The sequence below is a fragment of the Tenebrio molitor genome, chromosome 7 (assembly GCF_963966145.1).
Source record: "Tenebrio molitor chromosome 7, icTenMoli1.1, whole genome shotgun sequence".
In the NCBI taxonomy this organism is placed as follows: Eukaryota; Metazoa; Arthropoda; class Insecta; order Coleoptera; family Tenebrionidae; genus Tenebrio; species Tenebrio molitor.
In genome coordinates this window covers 954,087-976,794 of record NC_091052.1, presented here as the reverse complement: position 1 = coordinate 976,794, position 22,708 = coordinate 954,087, and the positions used below count along the sequence as shown (strand labels likewise).

General features: G+C 34.9%; 1 protein-coding gene across 9 annotated transcripts in view; it reads left to right on the top strand.

The window, feature by feature from the left end:
- Positions 1-22,708, top strand: part of Oct-TyrR (Octopamine-Tyramine receptor) — a 106,111-nt gene that overhangs the window by 46,005 nt on the left and 37,398 nt on the right. For 3 of the 9 annotated variants that reach the window (XM_069054684.1, XM_069054685.1, XM_069054682.1), the window contains one exon: positions 9,598-9,770. The exons of 4 other annotated variants lie outside the window; for them this stretch is intronic. The gene's annotated coding sequence lies outside the window, so the exon portion shown is untranslated. Of the gene's footprint in view, positions 1-3,927; positions 4,262-9,597; positions 9,771-22,708 lie in introns of those variants that run through there. 2 more of the 9 variants (XM_069054687.1, XM_069054683.1) reach the window with 1 other exon arrangement.

Sequence of the window (22,708 nt, the reverse complement as noted above, 5' to 3'; positions counted from 1 at the left end):
CCGAATGTTCGCAATGATTGTCTGGGTGATAAACGCGGCGTATGGGATGGGGGTTTCGTGTTTCGTCCCGTTCAAAAAATATAAAAATGATCGCGGCCGGTGGTTGATCGGTGATGCGCGTTCCGCCAAGATAGTACCTAACGGCGCGTCGTTTCAGAATTATAAATCAGTCCCGCACTCAGGGAACTCATCGAGGACATCCAAAAGGCCTGCCATCTCCTCCAATTCCTCCATCTCACGTTAACCCCGTCTCTGGTCACGTATTTACCGATTCGCAGCGGTCGTCGCCAGTTTCGAATATCCGACGTTGTAAGCGTCCTTGCCGAATTTGTAGATTTTGTCGTAACTATTTCGTGTAGACGTGCAAAGGCCACGCAGATGGGTCATTACGCCTAGAATCTCCGCATAAAGGGTTAATGGTTTGTTATTTGATTCACCCGGTAACGCGCAGCCTACGCATAAACCGTTGGTTGTCGGTATCAGGTTTATTTTTGCGTAAAATATGAACATCTTCCCGTAGTACATGTAGTTGGGTAAAATTCTGTCTGGTTAAGACGTCAACACCTCAGACGCAGAATTCCGTTATGTAGGGTATCGTATTTCGTAAAACACCGTCAACATCTTAGACCGCACGTGTGCGAGTTTCGGTTCCCAATGTAGTCCGCAAAGAGTAATTAAAATAATGGATCGTCCAAGTGGGCGAATGATGAGTTTTGTGTCCCGTTTCGGTCCTTATTGATCAGTATTCTTCCCGGCCTAGAATGAAATTCGAGCGGCGTACGTGGCCCGTTAATTTCACGTAAAGCATCTTACTCTAGTTACTGTTCGGCTCTGGTTTTGTCGTGTTCCTCTTGGAACCCGAGAGGTACTTGACTGCGTCGCGTCTGACGCCCATGACGTAACCGATGATTTTGGCGTTTTTAAGAGGCCGATAAGGGTGTTAGTTCTTTATTTTCCGCGGCGTAAATCGTGAATTTCCTTTTCTCGTCCTTGATACCTTCCAGTACCAACTTTACCTGGTCTTTCGGACTCCGTGGAATTTTCAATTGATGGATTAGCGCGAGTTTTTCAAAAGACGACGGTTAGCGCGATTTGGGGACGCCAGCGAACATATTAAATAACAAGCTAATGGGATCGCGTTTCGGAACGAAATTTTGCGTTAACCCCTCCTTCCACTCGGCCGGGTAAAAAAACGAGTCGGAAGACCTCCGTACTAGACCTCTGCTGGTTCCCGCAATTTTGATAGGGCTAAATGGCTCGTTACTCTACCGTCCAACCGGAGATATGCAATATTGGCTGCTAATGGTCCCGTCGCTTACCTCGTTTCGTTGTCTTACCCATCTTACCACGTCCGACATTCTCTTAAATATAATCTCACTCAGACGCGGGACCGTCTTCTCCGTGCAATAGGAGCTGGTACGACTCTGGCTCGGGTGTCGCTTCCGAGCTCTCCCTGAACGACCCTCCGTTGTCGACCTCGGGGTCCTACGACGATGACGCCGTCTTCCTTCCCCGACCTGCGATACTTAGGTCGACTGTCATGAAATCTGGGCCTGGACCTGGTACTCCGAAGTCCCAAGTCCCGGGGTCCACATCTGGAGCGTGATCTCGAGGCGGCTCGTGAACGGGGCATTATTTCTTGCGTACTTGTTCACTACTGCAACTATTTTTCACTGCACCACTTATTCGGGTCTTTTATCCCACTTCTGATGTCAGAGTAAAAAAAGAAAATAGGAACTGAATGAAGATTTATTGTCCTTTCGTAACTTAAACATCCAACTCTGGAACTATGAGTAGTAACCTTCGAGGTTGGTCATCGAATGACGCCTTGCGTCCCGTCCCGGTCTCCTGTTCCGCGTTTTCCTCAGTTCTCGATCGTCACGTAGTGCCTGGTTTTATATGCGAGCCGTCATCGATAAACATGGAAATGCTGACACACGGAAGCTTAATTGAACCCGTTTGAATGGATTAACTGAACAATCAAACTTGCATTTTGCAACTGCATAATTCAGTTTTTCTAAAGCGCATTCAAGGCAGCAAATTCAATGTTTCATTTCAGTTAAATTTAATTGACGAAGTTATTAAAAGTAGTAGTGAGGTAGGGTGGTGTATCACGCAGATCAATAAATGAATACAACAATTAATTACAGTCGCCCTTTAGGTATTGAATTCTGATTTTGGTTTTATATTTGGAAGAAGTTGTTTCGTTACCGTAAACATCGAAAAAACCAATTTGGTTGACGTTTACATCCGGAATAAAGCCATTTAGTATAACGGAAACAGAAATGTGATGGTATCGTGTTAGGACAAATTGCTGAATATTGATACCCGGACTGTTGGTCCTAACGGCGTGTCCTAATGTTTTTTTAACCACTACACTCGTAAAATTCGAATGCAGGACTGTCATAAAATAACTCCACAAGAAAGTATTTGAAAATACAAAGTTCCTCCGCGATCATTACCTCCTCTTTATCACGTCCTTAATTAATTACATTTCTCTTTTTGGTTTTTTGCTGCCTCCAAAATGAAACGTCGGATTGGAACTTTGCTGGAAAATTTTGGTCTGCTTATCCCTCTTGATCAGCCTTAATTCTCCACCTTCATTAGCATTTAATTCATTACCGTCTATAAAGTTTTCGATGTTGATAATTAGTCTAAATTTTAATTATTTCTGGGATCTCCTTTTGTTTGATGATGACAACGAGGCTTTATGAAAACTCGCTGCGGATTAGAATCGTGCTACTTAAAGAAATGTTTCAAAAGGGAAAGCGATCCTTAATATGAATTGTAATGAATTGGAATTCTACTCGACCCAGGTGAATACCTAAAAGACTCGGAGGACGTAATTAATCTTAAAATATACGTACATATTTCTGAGTAAATTAAATGCAAATTAAGAGCGAACAGAATGTGAGTTGAAAATTGTTTGGCGAGTCAAACTTTGACGTCTAGGGCTCAAATGTCGTCAACTTTATCAGCGTCTTCCAGAATTTAAATGTCCAAATGTACAAGTTCGAAATGTATTCGTTATTCAAAAGGTGAGGGAAAAATCCATTACTTTGTTTCTCTACGTGACTTCCTCGGATCTACTTTTCCTGGTTTTATACTCATACTTTTATTAGACAAATCTTAAGTAAATATACCACGACCACAGGATTTTACCGATACTTGAAACTGAAACGTGGATTTGCGTAGATATGTATTCGTCTAAAATTCCATCCGAACTTATTTATTTTTGTGTGCTCTAGAAAGCGCTTGAATAATCGCTTCGCTCCTTACAATCCTGCATTATATTCATGGCGTTTTTCCAACACTCCAGCAACCATCCACCGTTTTTGCATCTTCATTGAAATTAAATGTGACAACCAAGTCGTATAATTCAAATCCTCTTGTACAATTTTTACGTTTGCTCAATTAAAAAAGGGTTTGATGTGTTTTTTAATTTCGTTGTACACTTCACCCGGGTAAAAATCCCTGGATTGCTGTACCAAATCTCATTCCATTTACGGGGGAAATTAATTATCTCAATGGAGTGTAAGTGCAATGAGTAAATCCTTTTGTATCAGCGTGTACGGCAGACTGAAAGCGAGATTATCAATTACTTTCTGCTCGATGACATCTCTTTGTTCTCGAAAGCTACTAAGTGAGCCATTTTCAGCTTACGGCTCTGTGTTATCCATCTGTGCAACTCAGCTCGTTTGACAATTATGTTCTAAGATTTTTCACATCGAACGCACCACATTTTTCTATTAAGTGCTTAACCCGATAAGACCTGTCCAAATTTGCATAACATCTACCACCACAGCAAGTGCCAAATAAAAACAAGTAAATTTCGTGAGCAAATGTTTAGATTGTGGGACTGTTGCTGCTTTAATTCAGTTTCGCAGTCGACACCTGTGTTGATGCAGATTTTCGGCCGACTTTATTTTCTCTGGATTCTGAGTAGTCACGGCGAGTTTACTTAAGTTTAGTGTGAATTAGCTCTTAATTTAGCACCTACGGCTCTGAGAGTAGGAGATACGATTGTTTGTTCTGCTTTCATCGACAAACGTGGTCCGTCTCATCTCGGAAAATTGGCGGATTTATAGACCTAAGTAGCAATCAATAAGACTTTCTGTGTGTGATGTGCGTTGGACCAAATCGGCATCGTTGTTTAATTAAGAATATTCAGTCGGAATAACACGCCTGTTCGTGACATCTTGAGCAAACTTGCTTCCACGACGTCTAACCGTATTCATCACGAAACAGCTACCTACTAATTGTAAGTACCAATAGCGCCAAATCTACTCTTTGTGTTCCAGTTACAAAACTATGTAACTGCTTTGTGGCTGCAAATGGTGCGAATCAGCAAAGAATCAAAGCAGAGATACTGACCTGCACCATTACGTAACAAGAATATTCAAATTTACACGATTCTCCTGAATAAACTCGACCTTGACAACGTACGAAAACGTAACAAATTATTTCGTATTTCCCCTTGACTCGCCCGAAAATTATCAATTTCTTATGAAGCATTTTAGCTTTGATGTGGTCATAAAACCGCTCTATTTATTTACGTTGCGTTATTAATGTAATCGCAATTTTTATGTGTACATTTATTTGATGAGTGTCTTTTGGATATTTTGACGTTCTTGGACATTCAGTAAAAGTTTGCAATTGAAATTTGTTTCCGCGTAATTCTAACGCGCCACATGCGCTCCTTCGAAATACCGACGTCGCGTCGCGACGACTATAAATAAGAGCGTCTAACACCTACTTGCAATGCTTTTAGGTTTCTCCTTAACAAATTCGTGTTATTTTTTTCGTCCATATTTCTTCCTTTTTATGTTAGAACCTCATTTAACACCTCCCTCGTGCACATCAACAATGTATGTGCAGAAGCGAGTATGTTGCGAATTTTCCATTACATCACCTCAAAACACCAACGTAGGGAATGACCCATCAATTATGCAGATCTACTTCTTATTGCCACTTTTACTTTCTTAATGACTTTGGACCGGCTCCATCGAATGATTTAGAGCGGACAAGCATCGCATTAGGTGCAAATTTACTTAATTTAAGTTCTCACATTCTCAATCATTCGCCCTATTCAACTCTGTTTCGAAAATTAGAACGTACTCAGAAACTAACCCAGTCGAGAACTGATTATTGTCTTCTGCGTGTACTTGCATGTTCGACGAATACGGTGTGTTTACATCGATGTGTTTGCTTGCCCCACTTCACTCGTTAACAAAGTATTTCGAGTGTTTAATTTGAGACAAAATGTTCAAAGCGACATACAAAGATAATTATTGTGTGTCGGTCCGGTGGTTAAATTAAATTGCTATTTTTACATTAACGAGCAATTAATTTAATTGGTTGGAGCGTGTTTCTTGGTCCTTTAGACGTTAGACATTCACAAAACAGGAGACAATTTAGATGATGATTAGTTTATAAGTTAGTATCGGAGTTGGTACACAGAATAATTAAATCGTTACAAAATAATGATGTTATGAAAGGGAACGCAAACAGTCTAGTACTGAATGAATGGATTAATTTACAATGAAAACACTTATTTAAAGAGGTGTCTGTCTAGTTTTTCGTTGTTTCGGTCTAACTTTTGTGTTGGAATTCATCGAAGAATATGCAGATACGCTGTCAGATCCGGAGATATTCCGGTGACTGAAACAATTCGGTTTTGAGCCCGGTTCAAAGGACGCGGTTAGCCCAGAAGGGACTAAGCCTAGAGTGATGTGCAGGAGATGGTTGGCCACAGTGCCAGTTTGTATATGACATTAGTGACGCAGTTAGCAAAGATTCCCACGCTGCAGCCCCTTTGATGTTGTGTTTTAATGATAACGAAGGTCATCTTGACATTCCGGTCGCGAAAATTTGATTTTTGGTTCATTTTCAAGCGAGAAACTTTGTGTGTACTCTAATTACGTTTCTTTTTATGGTGGTTAACTTCCAATTTACACTTCAGTCGGCATCTGTAAGCGTCAAGGAAGTTCTTTCAGTATGTTATCAGTTCAAGGTCATGTAATTATAACGTGAAAATGGGTGAGAAATACGTCAAAAGAAAGACAGACACTCTTGATCCAATGTATGCTTACTCGTCTAAGGTAAATAAATATTTGAATCCGGTCTCTAATTTTGAAATTGTGCAAGGAGCGAAGTTCAACTGGTGGACTTCGAAGAATAAAAACCAAGACAAAGATACGGGGGTGTGCCCCTTGTGATTTTCCTGCAGCGGAGTGTGATACTAAATTTAGCAAAGCTGCACTTTGTGAGTGCTTCTTGTTGGAATATATTGCACTTTACAGTAAACCGTGAGATATATTTGCTTTTTGTTTTCGTTGTCTTCAATCGATGAAGCCCTTAGTGTTTCCTTGTTAGTGACTAAACAAAGATTGTTATTGCTGTCATAAAAATAGAAAATGTTTGTTTGAGAAATAGAATATAGAAATTTCTATAACTTCCCTATTCTTGAATAAAAGGCGCATCAAACTCATAAGAAAAGTGATAATAGAGGAGATGAATAATGCAGTTGGAGTAGTAAGTTTGCGCGATTCGAATCATATCTTTTAATATCGCGCGTTTATAACAGTGTAAAGTTTGAATTTCCCGCCGTTTGACACGAATGACATTTGTTTATGTTTAATCGGAATATAATTGAACATGTTTGTTTTCAGCAAAAGATGCCCTTAGATATTTGCTTCGAGAATAGGAGTCGTTAGTTATTCTATTTTTAATGTAAAACATTGCAAAGAAAGAAAAAAAGAAAGATTTTTTGGTTCTAAATTTTAGGTTAGCTGTCAACATGGTCCAATTAATCTACGCTTTAAAAAATCACAACAACTGAAGGTTTCCAATGCTTTCCCAGCCCAGGATTTCATTTGAACGCTATAATTTTTGCGTTGAAATGCATCGATTTGAAAGAGCTCGGTAGAAATTATATTCGACGAGAAAAAAAGAAAATAGTAAAAAAATGTATGTAGTTAAAACGCTAGTTCCAAGAAAAAAGAACACATCCATCACAAGGCAAATGTTTACACAACGTTCATTCATAATTAATGACGATTTTCCTCTTACAAAAAAATAATAGGGCCAATCGTTATTAAAATATTGCAGATATTTGAGTTTTGAGGTAGAAAAAATATCTAACATTTAATTTAAAACCCCGTTCCGCAAGTCATATTTTGTCGGGTTGTGTATTCGTTGTTTTTGGGGAACTGCGTTAAAAAAAATGAATGAATATTTTTCTGTTTGAAAAACACTTAAATGCTAATGGTTCACCGGTCACATGGAAAGTGTTTAATTAAACAAGAAGAAATGTGAATTTTTTCAGACTGCTGTTATGAAGTTACCCCCAACTGGCGAATGAACGTAATTAGCGAAATTTAGTTTAGTCCACGCATAAAATTCAGATTTCTCCTTGCTGTTTTCCATAAAATCGCACCCTCAACTCGTAAATTAGTAAGCCGGGACCACCCTAACGATACAACGGCATAAAGTACCACTTTATATAACACGTTATCACGTCGTAAAAAATGACACTCTTCCATACACCATTTACTCTTTTTTCCTTCCGTTCTTAAATAAATTACCGATTTATTTCTTCCTTTTTGTTCTCGTTTTAAAACTGAAATATTTCTGCTAATGCAGTCAAAATGAATCTTGCAAAGAAAACTTTTAACTCATCAATCAATTAAAAAAAATGTCCAGACCGACATAACAAAGCAACAATTGTTAGATCCAGGAATTTGAGTTGTTGCTTTAGGCAGTTAATAAATTTCAATGACGCTACGATAATCATAAACCTAACTGATCAATGGCGCAAGGAATCGAGTTTACGATGGTGGACTCTGATGAAGAACCAAACCAGTGGAGACAAATAGAGGATAAAGGATTCTAGTACATGTTTGAAAAATTAGCCGCAACAGTGGATTACTAGTTACTTTGATCCTCACACACTACGCCTTAAGAAGCCAAAGTTACACTAACGGTAACTTTCTTCATAGCTCGAGGGCACTTTGAAAGTTTCATTTTGTTGGCTTTGAGCATGGACGAGATCACTTCAACTCCGCGCCACATTAGTAAAATGAAAAAACAAAACAAATCAATAAAAAATTACGACGTTTCGAAGTTTGTCAAGGAGCTAATTAATTAAATGTCCGTGCTTCGTATGGGATTTATTACAAAACAAATTGAATGAAAACGAAACTATTTTTCAGGAAGATACAAAAGAAAAATGACGTCTATTTATCTTTTTTAGGCTGGATAAAAAAGCAATTTATTACCATCGACGTAACTTAAAAGCTTTTGTGATAAGTTTCGGCTTAGCTAGTGGTTTGTTCAATTATTATCCTTTTACCACCCCACAGCTTTTTGAAACCGTGAAGGAAAGCAGAAATGATTAATTCCACTGGGTTCGCAGAAGAAGGATATTAGTTTAAATTTATTGAGTACGGACAAACCTTAAGCAGTGCAATAGTTATTTACTACTATCAGTTATCACTAAGAAATAATTAGTACACATAATAAATTAGTAGGCTGGAGATATTTTTTATTTAGTAAGGGTTCTGTCACCATTACGAAAATACACTACTTTTTCGAGATCGAGATTGCAGCAAATGAGACTTTTGCAACTTTAAATCAGCGAAATCGCAAAAAAAGTACAATAACGTGCCAGTTTACCTTGCCCTGGCCTGATTTTACCGTACTAGTGCGGTAATGTGTATCGTGGCGATAACATAACGTTTGAAGTTATGCGTTGATAATACTCGTAGATAATTAAACCTTAGTTAAAGTGTTAAATTATTTCTTACAATTCTATAATATAGAAATTCAGGGTCAAACTATTAAAGTTCAGTATTAAAATATTCGGGAAAATGATGTAAAGTTACTTCTACTATTATTGTTATTCATGACAAACAATGAAACGGAATATGTATTAACATTTTTCTGGAAGGAATTTGGAAATTTTATTGAATACGTATGATTATTATGTGTTGTCACGTTTTAGAGCTGTTAAAACTTTTCAATCTAGTAAATATACCTCCATTGCAAATTTACATTTTTATTTATTCATAACATATGCCAAATATTACTCCGTCTGATTTTCACCCTATAAATAAAATTGCACACATTTTTTTTAATAATTTGTTTCGCATTAAACAAAGTTGCCAATATTTTATCAGAGAAAGAAAGCGGTTTTTGCCGCTGGAGCGTTCAGATTGATTCTATTGATATTCAGCTTTATTTTCAGTTTTCGATTGATTTATGATTGGATTTGGATTTTTTTCAACCATGCAATACATTACAAAATCCGTAAATAAACACAATAAAAAACGTAAACTTTTACTCATTGGTGACAACAAAAATATGTCGTCAATGTGGGTGCACATTATCTTTCTGAACGCTATTTTCTTTCACTCATTATAATTTGTAGATTGTTGTTACTTCCAGTGCCAACATTTTTGGCGACGGTGACAGTACTCATAATTTCCCCTTTATACCGTATTTAAATATAAATATAAATTAATTGTTGGTTTTAATTTGTACCCACCAAATGTCATAATTTCTGACATTAATTTTAATAAATAATGTATTTAACAGTGTTTAACGAGGACCACACAGCCGATGATTTATTCGTGGCGTTCCAGCCGTAATGGGGGCGATAATTAAGTGATGATGCGTTTGGGAAGGGTGCGCATGGTATATAAGGTCACACCGGATTGAGAAGCCGCCGCCACCACTGCTGCTCCTATATTCTTGAATACAATGGGACGGTAGGAACTTTAAATTGATTTCTCGCCCTTGTCGCTTTCACATTCCGGCGTTTGGCAGCTCGGTAATCAAAGCACTTGACCGTGGCTGTGTTGCTAACAAACTCTTTATGTCCACTGTCGTTTCCAAATTAAACCTTCTTGTGGGTAAATTTATTTACTTCCAGAGATAATAATTTATTTACTTGTTCTACTTTAATTCAAGAATGAGACACTCGAACTCTAGAGATAATATCGGGAAATTAACTCCCCAAACAGAATGACACACCAAAAGCGACCTTATTTACATGATATTCCTACGTTCAATTAAAAGTCCTTGGAATAGGCACGCTGCAAGAGTTGGCTCCTTTTTCCATTCCCAAGGTTGTGCTTCCTTGTTCTAACATAGTGATCCTTTCTTCAGCTTTTCATCATACATTTTTACTGAATTTCATTTAAATACATTCTCTGAAGGTAACAATTTGTATAGAGCTTTATTCTGAAAATTTCGTTAAATCTTCTACGCTCTGTTTCCCACAATCGCTGTATTTATGCTTATAAAATCAGTGCTCTTAAAGTAAACCATTGTAATACTTGTACCATGAAGGATACATAAAAGTGTAGCACCGCTTAGTTTGTTTTTAGTGCACTTTTATCGTATGTACTGTTACGCTTCAGATGTCAATCACAAAGGTCGTAAGTTGAAACGTTACTGCCAACAGCCACACAACAGAATGGAATGCTCTTGTTTCATTTTATGAATCCTTAAAGCTAATCTGATTTTTCTTTATTAAAACGGAAAATACGTTCATACATCATTTAAATACTGTTCACGTTGTTTTGGCATAATGGCAGGCCATGATTAATTTTTTAACGTTGGACACACTGTTTGATTTCCGTCACTAAAGTGTCTATCAAAATGAACATAACATGTTTACTACTCCTAGTAAAACTGACAACAATGCACTAGACATTGACGCTATTGATAACCTCAAATCTCTGATTATGCCAAAACAACCTGAATGTAGTTTAGATATCAAATAGACAAATTTGTAAGTTATGCAAAAAAACAAAGTGTTTAGAAACTGACTGTTGCAGCATTTTTTACACAATTTGTTTTCGAGTGTGGGATGATATTTATTAATAGGAAACTGTAAATTCAATCTTTTTGTCACCAAGTTGAAAGAAAAGCGTACAAACATCAGGTTCTTCCAAAGATTAATTTAAAAATGTTGACATAATTTTTTCGACGCGAAATCTACGAACTAATACAAAAATAAAAATACCGAGAACCGTTGAAAATAGTTAGATGGTGTTGCTACAAAATTTATTGGAATTACGCCACATCCCATTTGTTTTATCCGCAGACTGGTAATTAAATAGAATGCATTGCCAATTTGATGCCACTCTAAATATCTCAGCCGCCATAAATTCATTAATTTAGTTCTCAATAAAAGAACGGAATTATTTTTAAAAGTATTGATTCTTGTTTGTGGGCCAGGTACTCAATAATAATAAATATTTTACTGTGCATAAAAAAGGGCATTGAGGTCAACCCTCAGATCGAAATTAATTACCCAAATCTGAGACTAATCCTCGAAACCGAAACTGAAAGCAGCACCTGCTGTCTTATTTCCATTTCATTTTTCAGTGCCATATTCCCGCATAAAAGGCCTTTATTATTTCTCATATTCACATTTTTCTTTTACGATCGCGCTTTCCATTTTACCAGCTTATTGATCACATAACCTTCGGCATATTTTTCTATAAAAAAAAGTCATGAAAGTGCAGACTTTACGATGAAAGCTCTCCCTATCATCGACAATAATCTGTACTACAGCCGAAGAGTGTGTGAACAAATATTAATCCAAATGAAGTGTCCGATTCGGTGTTGACTCTGTGAAGGTAAAATAAATTTCAGGACTAAATGGTAAATAATAGCTCTCAAGTTATCCAGCTCTAAAGCTTGGAAACCTATCTTAAACGAATCCTTTGAATTAGTATCGCTTGTATTCGCACAGTGTGGAGTGTGTGAAGAGATTTCAGGACACGACAGTGAAATGGGGAATAGAATCTTTTAGAGCTGTCGAGTGCGAGCTTTGAATACCTATCGGGTACCATCATGTATGCGCTGATCGGTGATTTCATAGGAGAAATACGGGACTTGTGTATATCTCACAATTGGGATCTCGATGGAAATGATGGAATTTTCTATCGAACTCATGAATAAAAAGAGATATATAAAAAAGAACTGTCTCCGATTCCGCAACGATTGCACTATGCCCGCGTAAATCCGTTTTAGTGATTGGTTACAGAGTTAATGGCAAAAAATACTGAAATCATTCCCTTATTTATTACCTTCGCCTTTTCCTGTTTACCTTTTCCGTTCTTTTAAGCTCCCGATCGGTTATTTCAGACCGCGCTAAAATATTACGTGTTGGAAGGTTGCGATCTTTTTCAGTTGGATCGCGTTTTTACTTGATTCTGCTGCAGGATTTTCAGTATCAATCTAAAAATAGCTCCGTTTTAATACCAAAACAGAAAGATAAAGACTTGCGCGAATTCATTAAACAAAGCAGAACTATATTTCATTAACAAATTTAATATTGTTATCTTTTAGGCGAATTACATTTTGGACGAATCAACACATGGCCACCTTGACCCGCTTCTGCTGTTATTGTGTGTAATAATTTGTTGTGTAAACCACGAAAATAACCTCAAAACAGATCCACTTTCTGAATGGACGTAATCGTGTGAAATATTCTAATTACAAGTTTGTTTTGATTCAGAGATCCAGAAGTAAATATGTATAATACGCAAGCTTCCGTAAATAAATTTAAAATATGTGGACGGATCCAAAAAATACTATTCTTTCCTCATTGATAGTTATACAAAAAATATGGTAATACTGCTTGTTATTCAACTATATTTAAAAATAACATCAAACATTTTCACTCAAAGTGAAGACGTAACAAGAAAAAAACATAAGAATAATCTTGCCTGTTATTCTTTAATTTTTAACACAGTAAAGTTATACTTATATGTTGTCATGTCATAATATTGGGGAAAATGTATATTTTCTCTTCTTCGTCGGCATAATAAAGAAAGACTGCTACTTCAGAATACCGACAAAGAGGAACCGATTTGTACAAATAATAAAAATTGGAAGTAAACTAACATCCTTAGTATTTGAAGATGATTACAAGAGTATTTATTGAAGATTATTGCAAAGCTTTGCACGAAAAGTCCAATTAAAAGCAATTTTAAAAAGTTAATTATTTTTGGTGATTGATTCAAAACAATACGAGTTGCCTATAAATATTGAGTGGTTCAAAATTATTGTGGAAGTATGGCAACTATGTACGAAAATTTATGTGGCAACTGTGTGGATGGGGTAGAGTTGACATTTGTATGACATTTCAAAGCGTGCATTGAATTTTTTTATACCATTGCACATTGATTTGACAATTTTCAAAATTTATTTATACAAATGTATTGAAACATAAATAAATATAGAAAAATTGAATTGAATATAAACGTCATCATAACCAATGTAATGAAGAAGTATTTTCAACATTCTGATGTAAATAAACAAAATAGGACCTGTATTCATATAACATTTTTTTCTTAGAATGACTTACCGAACACGATGTCAATGTTTTTTACACCTATTATAAATCACCCTGTATACATAAAATTTTGTTTTTGGATTATTTTGTTTATATAAAAAATACATAACTGAAGGTACTGCACTATTTCCCACAGTTTATGAACCACTAAATCACGTCAAACTTTAGAATTTGAACCTTATGTTATATCTCTGCCAGTGAAAATGTTTGGATCTATGCCAAATACCAACGATTCTTTCTAGTATTTTTTAAACCCCTGCGTTGACAATTTACAAGCCGAGGACAGACATAATTTGAAAAGAAAGCTTATTTACAAACGCAAAACAGACATTTCGGCCGCATTTTATAATTAATTGTTTATTAAATTAAGAGAAGTTTCAGAAAATGCGTTAGCTTTCTGTTATTCATAACACCACCTACAAAAGTATAAATTTATATAAATTCTTAACGTATATTGTAACAAAATACATATGTTTGGCTTGGGATGAAATACGCTTTTTAAAATAGCTCGTCAAGAAACAAGTCGTACCAAGTAGAGTACATGTAAAATTAAAATGTCCTCTTATTCAGCGTTTCTGGTAAATTGAAACACAACTTCAAAAACAAACACTACAAAGCTTTCATTTCCGTGTGTCGCTTTTGTTTCGATTCCGAGAACTTTATGCTGTACCAAATAAACTACACTCATAAAATAAAATATAACTATTTAATTTGTTCCAATCCAATCATTTGTCTCAAAAACAAACACGAATTTGTGATAAAATCAAAACTGAAAATCCCTGTGACTGATTTGGTGTTTCTGATCATTATATGATAAGCAACAATAAAAAGATGCACGGAAACTATAGAAATATATATACCACAAAAAAGTTACTAATTTTCAATTGGTGAAATTAATTTAAATTTAATAGTTGTTAAACTGACATTTAGTCACAACGGAAAGTTTTCGGGGGACTCAAACTTTTTTCAACGTAAGTCAATGCATTTGATAACATTCGCATCTGTCAGCCGATACATTTTCTCTGTCACCTAGTTTGCCTCACATTTATGAACTCCGGAACTGTTCGTCCAACTTTTTTCAAACTCAGTTTAAAACAAGTCTCCGATAAAAAAAAATCGTAACAGTGCTGAAACATGTACGCCGCGTTTTTTGTTCGATTTTCCAAGAGCCGAAGTTGTTTCCTGTCGGGTAATATTTTCCGCATGACAGTGTGACTGTACAAAAGTAGTCTTAGAGAATTTATCGGCATATTTCTGGAAGAATGTACGGCCAGAACAGTCCATTCATCATCCCACAGGAAAAATGGCATCCAGAGGATCACACCCCCCAGTCGTTTTTCTGTTTTTCTCCGTCGTAATTAACACGTCCTGTTTCATTCAACCTGGTGACATTTTCCTGCAATATTAGATTTTTTCCAGATGCACGGGAAAAAACCTGCTGCAATTTGTAGGGGGGGAAAAATACATCAACAGTTCTACTAACAATGATAACTCGTTTTGATGACTCGCCTGGAATATAAATGCTTGGGCGGGTAAAAAAAATAACGTCAAAAAACCGACAACAACAATTCGGCCATCCTGACATGACTTAGATATCAGACCATATTTGTATTCTTTCGCCGCAGTGTTCCGTGAAAACAATTTTGCATATAACACGGAATGATGGACGGATCGTTACAAATTTTCGTGAAGTTTCAGGCTGAAAATACATTTGATTATGTGGCGGGCCTGGTTTTATTTAAGCTGCACGAGGAAAGATTTAATAATACTGCATGATTTAGGGTTTTTGATCTTGTTAGTCAAAACATCGGAGTTTGATCTTCAATTAAGCTTTTCGCCAACAGAGGAAACGTTAATTAACCCATTAATGTTATTACAATGGCGCCGCTCTCGATCACCAACTTTTCTTTTCCAAGAATAGAAAATCCATTTTCCCATCCGAAACGACTTTTTTAAATTGGGAATTTGCGCTGCACTTAAAAGCAATGTTGCCGTAAATTAACGACCGTCAACTAGCGTTTAGTAGTTTACTGATTTACGGATCTAAAAGGACATGGAGTATTGATTTTAATAGTTAGTGTTCAGTAAAATCGTGGTTTTTGTGACGAAGTAATTTTAAGAAAAAATGCACAGTTGGTTCTTGAGTAATATTAGCCTTCCTCAATTTGACTAAAAAAAAACGTATTCCTTTGAGGTGAGTCCGTTACTGGTTTGTATAAATAATATTAATATAAAATCAAAAATTCAAATGAATCTTAAACTGTTGTAATTTATTTGGCACACTGTGTATTTAATAAAAAAAATTGTCTGCCACTGATTACATATCTATTTATTTTTGAATGTGTAAAATACGTATTCACAAAACATCAAATGAAATATTTTAATCCGAGTAAAAAAAATTGGGATGCTGCCAGACGTACCGCAACGCACCATTTTATTTTAAACAATGCTGTTAAAATTACAGTAAGAAATAAAATGGTACATTAAATAAAATTGAAGAATTTTAGGAAGTACCAACAATAATAAACAAATATCTACTCAAAATATTTCAAATGTCCGTAGTAATAATTATTTAAATTTGAAAACTTTGTATGCTTAGAACTATTTTAAGTATTGTATATTTGAGGTTTCCTCCTGTGTTTTTACCAATTCGTCACAGTCTTAAAGTGACTAGTCAGATACAAAAATACAGGAATAAAGTTCAAACCAGTTTAAAATTACGTTTAAATAATAAAACAAACGTCTTCCTACGAACATTCGTCTCATTCTAAATCTTTTAAGTGCATAAATACATTTAAGTAATCTATTTTCAGAGAGTAAAATCATGCAGATTAAATATACAAATTAGAAACAAAATTAAAGCAACATACGGAGGTAGCAACTGTTCATAACAATAGAAAACAGAAAAGTTTTTGTAAACCAATTAATTGTAAATATTTCAGCCGCAGTTTCTTTGTTATTTTATTCAAATTCTAACTATTTCACTGTCGCACAAATCGCTAAATGCAATTTCATTGGACAATTGATACAATTTTGAGTTGCTTTGACTGTCAGGGAATAGTAATTTCATTCGGAGCAATCCTCTCCCAAAGGATTTACCTTTCGAGTGAGCAAATAAAAATCGAAGAAACATTTCTTGGATACGTTTTAGGACAACGGTATTTATTCTATGATGATGCTATTTAATGTTTAATGTGAAGAAAGTAATGAACGAAATTATAGACTTATGTTTTTTTATCTTTGTTTTGTACGACGGCGACGGTCTGTTATTGGTTATGTTCCATGTTCATGTGCATGTTTATTAGTATTTTATGTAAGTATGTTGAGAAATAACATCGGTTGAACTTTTGTAATAGTAGTAATATATGTATAATGAACCACCTTCGTATACCAGAATATTATGCCATAAATGTTAATGTTAAAACTTTATGCCTAAAAGTTAAAGTGATTTGATATTAAGAAACTTTCTCTTATATCGAGAATTACTATTGAGAATAGTTATTAATTCTGCACTTAGAAAAAATATTGTGCAATATGTACCGTAAGAGCAAAAAAAAAATGCCATCAAGGATAGCTATGAAAAAGTGCCGCGTCTTTGATTAAGAAATTCATCATGCATTTGTGGAATCCTGAAATGGGTTATTTAAATAAACAATTATAGATATTATTGCATTTTTTCCTTGCAACTTACAATGCACAAGCGCATTATGGACTGTGTCATAGCTATCCTTACGGTATATATCGGTGTTCATTTAACGATGAAGAGTTGATTGTGAACGCACCACTAGTCAGACTACACAGTAAAAATACAAACAGCGCAAAAAGTGAGGTTGGATTTAAAGAGCTGATCCGTGATCTGTAATCCGTGGTGCGTTCACACTCGACTCTGCAACGCCTACTTTGAAGAGAAATGTATATGAACGCCTGATACCTACCGACCGAAGTGGTTAGAACAAGTTTGTTTCCTCTTTTTTGTACCTTGCCATCTACTTCTTCCTCTTTTTGTTTAAACATGTTTCAAAATATTCTCTTTGTTATTTTGTACGTACCATAAAGTTTTTTTTGTCAAAACTATATTAATTCAAACGGAGCATTCAGGTTTTCAAATGCATTCTTTGCAGTTTATTTTTCAAGTTAAATAAAGAGCACCAAACGTTAGATGAATGGTCCAATCATTTTACATTGTTCGTCTTTAATTCAAGACTACTTGACGGTTTCCGTCCAATGTGTAATAAAATAAAGCATTAGAAGTTTTTCAAGTTTGTTCAAGACGAAACTACATATTGTTAATAATAGTTCTACTGTCTTTCAGTAAAATTATTGCGGAATAACAAGATTTTCTCATAAACAAGATAATTTTGGTTTGTAAATTACAGTACATTTGATTGCGTTTTAATTAGCGGAATTTTCGATTCTCAAAATTTGCATCCGTATTTATTATTGATTTTGTTATATTTGAAGTAGCCCAAAGTCAATAATCCATAAACATGACTAGTTCTAAATTTAAACAATGCCGTTAAATACCGTGAATGAAGGTATAAACAAGTGACTCAAACCATCGCAAGCATCGAATTTTATTCGATATAGAGCAACAGGAAAACTTCTAACAGGTCTTAAAATAAATTTAAATTTTATCTGGACACGCCACGCACAACGCATAAAAAAAGATGAGTTATTAAAGATTTTCGTGCAATGCATACTCATTGGTTTATGTTAGGTCGGTATAAGAGAACTCTCAATGTTTTTATTTGCTTCGCTGCTCTCGGCGCTAAGCCAAAACCTTTTAACATAACAAGACTTGTACATTTTTAATTTTTTTAGACTGCGACGCGGCTTTCCCACCTTGAACAGCGGTCGTAATTGTTTCAGGAACTAATTAAAAGACGGCTCTTCTAGGAATTTCTCTCGTGAAAAATTTTCCAGATCCATTTTAAAGTAGCGAACGGAAACCGATTTGCATGCATCGATTTGGAGCAGATACAAAAGCGCACAGTGCAAGACAGGTTTATGAGATTATCCCTTTACAATAGTGTTATTACCAAAAGGATTATTGATAAAACTGCATACGCTAGATTTAACATTTTACGTGCCGTCAAAATTAAACGCTGCTACAAATTAACTGCATACAAGACTAAAAAATAATGTTGGTGCAGAATTGGAAGAGTATACGTTTAAAATTTCAGTTTATAAATTATGAGAAAATTTCAGTTAAATTCATGAGCATTAATCAATCTAGTTTGTGTGTCTGACAGTATAAAATTTAAATTTAGATCGGAATGCTTTCCTTTATGACGAGATAAAATTAATGAGAGAGAGATGAAACTTTTTTATCCATCTTACTGTTTGCATCAATTTCTACTATTCCCTCTGGTTAAAATATAAAAATTTGCGGTGGAAACTTACTTTATTGGACATTTCAGATTTTACATTTTAATGGGATTATTATTTCGTTGAAGGATAATCAATTTTGTTATTCTACACGACAACACAGATCTATTATTAACTTACTCCGCTTGATGATTTATTATAAACCAATGATTTGGTAACTCTGTTGTCTGCTACTTTTCACCATTAGTGTCACCGTGAAATTTTATCTAAAGTTTGAAAGGGATTGGCTGTACACACTTCAAGCTTCCAAGCTGCTTCAATGGCTGAAGATAACGTCAGTAGTAAGCACGATACTTGACATACATTTTTGCCCTATTTGCATGAAATCCATTAAGATATTTGCCAAAAATGTTTTACGGTTAAGTCGGGTCTTCATTCTTATAAAATAATATATTTCCCATATTTGGGTGATACGTTTAATGTAATTTTCTCGTTCTCAAATCCATATAGGAATATTTTATATTTTAAATTTTCTATATGCATCATTGCATTGCACAGATAAAAATGGGATTAAGCGTAATTATAAAAATGTTATCCGATTGTAAAATGTCTGGAATTGGAATGAAACGTACAATTTTTAATTCTACACCTCGCTTCCAAAACTCATTAATCATTATGTTATTATAGTCCTGGAATCATTTTTCTTGGTTATTTACCTGGGAAAGAGTATTTTTTACAAACTTGCCACAAATAGTTCTATCCAAAGTTAATTGAAAACTAACGTACCATGAAAAATTCGTAACTCTACAATTTGCAACAATTATATAAAAAATGTTCTACTGCTTATTCAGATTTTCCACGGCCATTGAATAGTTACATTGTACCAAACAACATTTTAACAATCTATTGCATCGACTTGAAAAGAAATAAGAAACCAGAAGTTTAAAACTGAAGTTATTTTTAATAATGAGCTTGTAGTAATCGTATAAAAGGTATGAAAGATAATTCACATTTTTTTGAATTATTGTTGAATAAACAGAATTTAAATTACGATGCAAACGCAAGGGTGCTAACAGCTTTTTGTGTACAGATTGGATGGCTGCATGTCTCGACTGCAGATAAGCTAGAATAACTACTTTCAAAATATTAAGGTTTAAGCACACTTCATTTTTTTATGATTCACATAATCCACAAAAAAATTGCAGCTTTATTTTTTTACTACAGTACTAGTTTGCGTCATTTTTGTATGTTAATTATTAACACGCGTTCAAATGAATTCTGGGCTGACTAGGCGTTGGAGAAATTAAACCGTTTAGAACAGTGTAAAGTTTGAATTTCCCGCCGTTTATGTTTAATTAAACATGTTTGTTTTGAGCAAAGGGTGCCCTTAGCTATTTGCTTCGAGAATAAGAATCGTTAAGATATTCTATTTTTAATGTAAAACATTGCAAAGGAAGAAAAAAAGAAAGAATTTTTTGGCTCTAAATTTTAGGTTAGCTGTCAACATGCTCCAATTAATCTACGCTTTAAAAAAGCACAACAATTGACGGTTTCCAACGCCTTCCCAGCCCAGAATTGTGCGATATAATTTGAATCGATTGTGCTATTCTAACAAGCTGTCCTGGTTTGTCTTGTTGAATTGCCATCACTACAAAATGAAAAAAGTGACTTTTTCCAAAAAAAATTCTCGCCAACGAAGCAACAAAATTAACAATAAAAATACCGTTTTTATCGTTATTATTGTCCCATTTTGCAATATTGTGAACACAACTGTAAACATGACTACAAGATGATTTCGTTCTTGAATACGTATTTGTATTCTGTCATGTGTAGGAAAGCACAGTATTCAGAGCATTCAATTGACCAATCACCAAAACGAAATACTTCTTATACCAGATGAAATGGAACCATGGCAACGTCTTATTTGAAAAGATCCGGACACGAGGCTTGTCCTCATCTGGAATTTCGATGAAATCACAAAATTTGACATTGCGTACTAAAATAAAGCACTTGTTTATCGATTTCTAAAAGCACGGCTTCAACAGAAATTGAGACGACTTTAATAAAACAGCTTGACGAAATTATTAATCGATGTAGTGTTTTTTCAAACATACTTTGCATTAAAGTGATTAGAAGTGTTGCTGTCAAAATGCAAATTTCCAGGTCAAAGCGTCTAGTTAGCTGAAAAGTTTGTTAAAACTTGTTGTGGAGCTAGTGCAATTGTTTTATTTAAACTTATGTTAGAGGAGTAATAAATATGCAGCGAAACTACCCCGAAACTGTTCGAATAAATCAACAGTCTGTTAATAAAATTAGAGAAGTTTGTGTTTTGCGTTGCGCATTCAAACGTTCTTCGGGGACATAAGTGGCATTGAGCTCTTTAGAGTCATGTTTTTTTATTATTTTGAACGCATTTTTCATCGAGGGATTTTTCTTTCAGCTGAAAATGGGTTTTACTAAGTGACCCTTAGCCGTAATTAATTGAGTTATTTGGAACTGAGGGTGGTTTTAAAACAAAATTCGTTAATTCCTTCTACATGAAAGGCAAGACCGACAATATATGCTGATGCCGTCCGTATCATATTAGGATTGACTGAAACAAAGCCGTTGTTAAAGCATGCCTTTATAACATGTTATGCCGAACCTAAAGGATTAAGGACGTCGTAAGGGTCATGTTCGCCCTTTATGGCTGACACGGCGATTTTGCTTTCGGCATATACACGGGATTTGTTTAGGATGAATTTTAAGCGAGCTTGACGTAACATCATTAGCTGCAAATATTTCGGACGTGACGGCTTGGCCGTTCCATTAATCTCCAAAACGCCCGATATAATGACGGTTTCACTTAAAAACTCACCACCAGAAGAAAGTTGACTTCGGAGGAAATCTTAAACTCGCAACGCTACATGTTTTATCTAGACGAATTAGGAACATCAACAGAACGATCATGGCTGTGGATTCGCTTGATTTCATGCTCCATCTCCTTCGAAGGCATTACATGCATTGATACAAGTTTTATAGCAGCTGGCATAGTAAAGAAATGTCTGAGTGATTCCACAATTAATTTACTTCTGCTTTGTTCACCTTCGACTATGTTTACAAGTTTTTTAACTGACATTTAGGTAGACTTTACATTTTCAAAGTAAACAGTAGCTTCCTCTGTGAGACACTCATCGCATTTAAAAATCCACATTTGTTGGTTTAGAGAATAAAACTCATTAAAAAACCTATTAAATGAAACACAAAAGCCGCAAAAACCAATGTTCCATTTTAATTAAATTTCAAGCCAACTTAATAAAATAAAAAAGAATAAATAATGCATTAAATCACAGTAATAGTTAAATTATTGTATTAATTTCGTCCCAAATGACGCAAAATAAAAAAAAAACGCACAAATGTTGTTAATACATACTAGTAAGTTTATGCTTTTACCTAAATTATACTGATTTTAAACTGGTTTACATTGATTAGTGTAATTTCTTGGAATTATAAAATACATTCTAACAATAATTTGTACTTTGTACTAAGTGAATTTAAATTTGTGTTAAAACCGGATTTTTTCTTCATTCGATGTAAAACTTACAATTGAATTAAGAAAGCCAATTTTTTAATGGATTAATGGATTTTCCTGCAATTGTATCGGGTGTTTTTTTAAATCTCACCTCGTAGTAGGCGTTGAAGAGTCGATTGTGAACGCACTACTCGTGTAAAACGTAAGATTTAAACAGCTGATCCGTGATCCGTAACCTGTATAGTGCGTTCACAATCGACTCATCAACGCCTGCTATGTGGTGAAATAAAAAAAAAACACCCGGTGTAACCTGTGTTAGAAATTCGTTTAGTTCACCAGTTCCATACCATTCAAATAAAAATTAATGATTTCACAATTGTTGACTTATGAGAAAATTGGTAGAATAAAAATGTGACAAAGAGAAATTAGAATGTAAAAAATATTTAATATTTATTAAATTCTCAGATATTAATAGAATAGAACCAACAGAACCA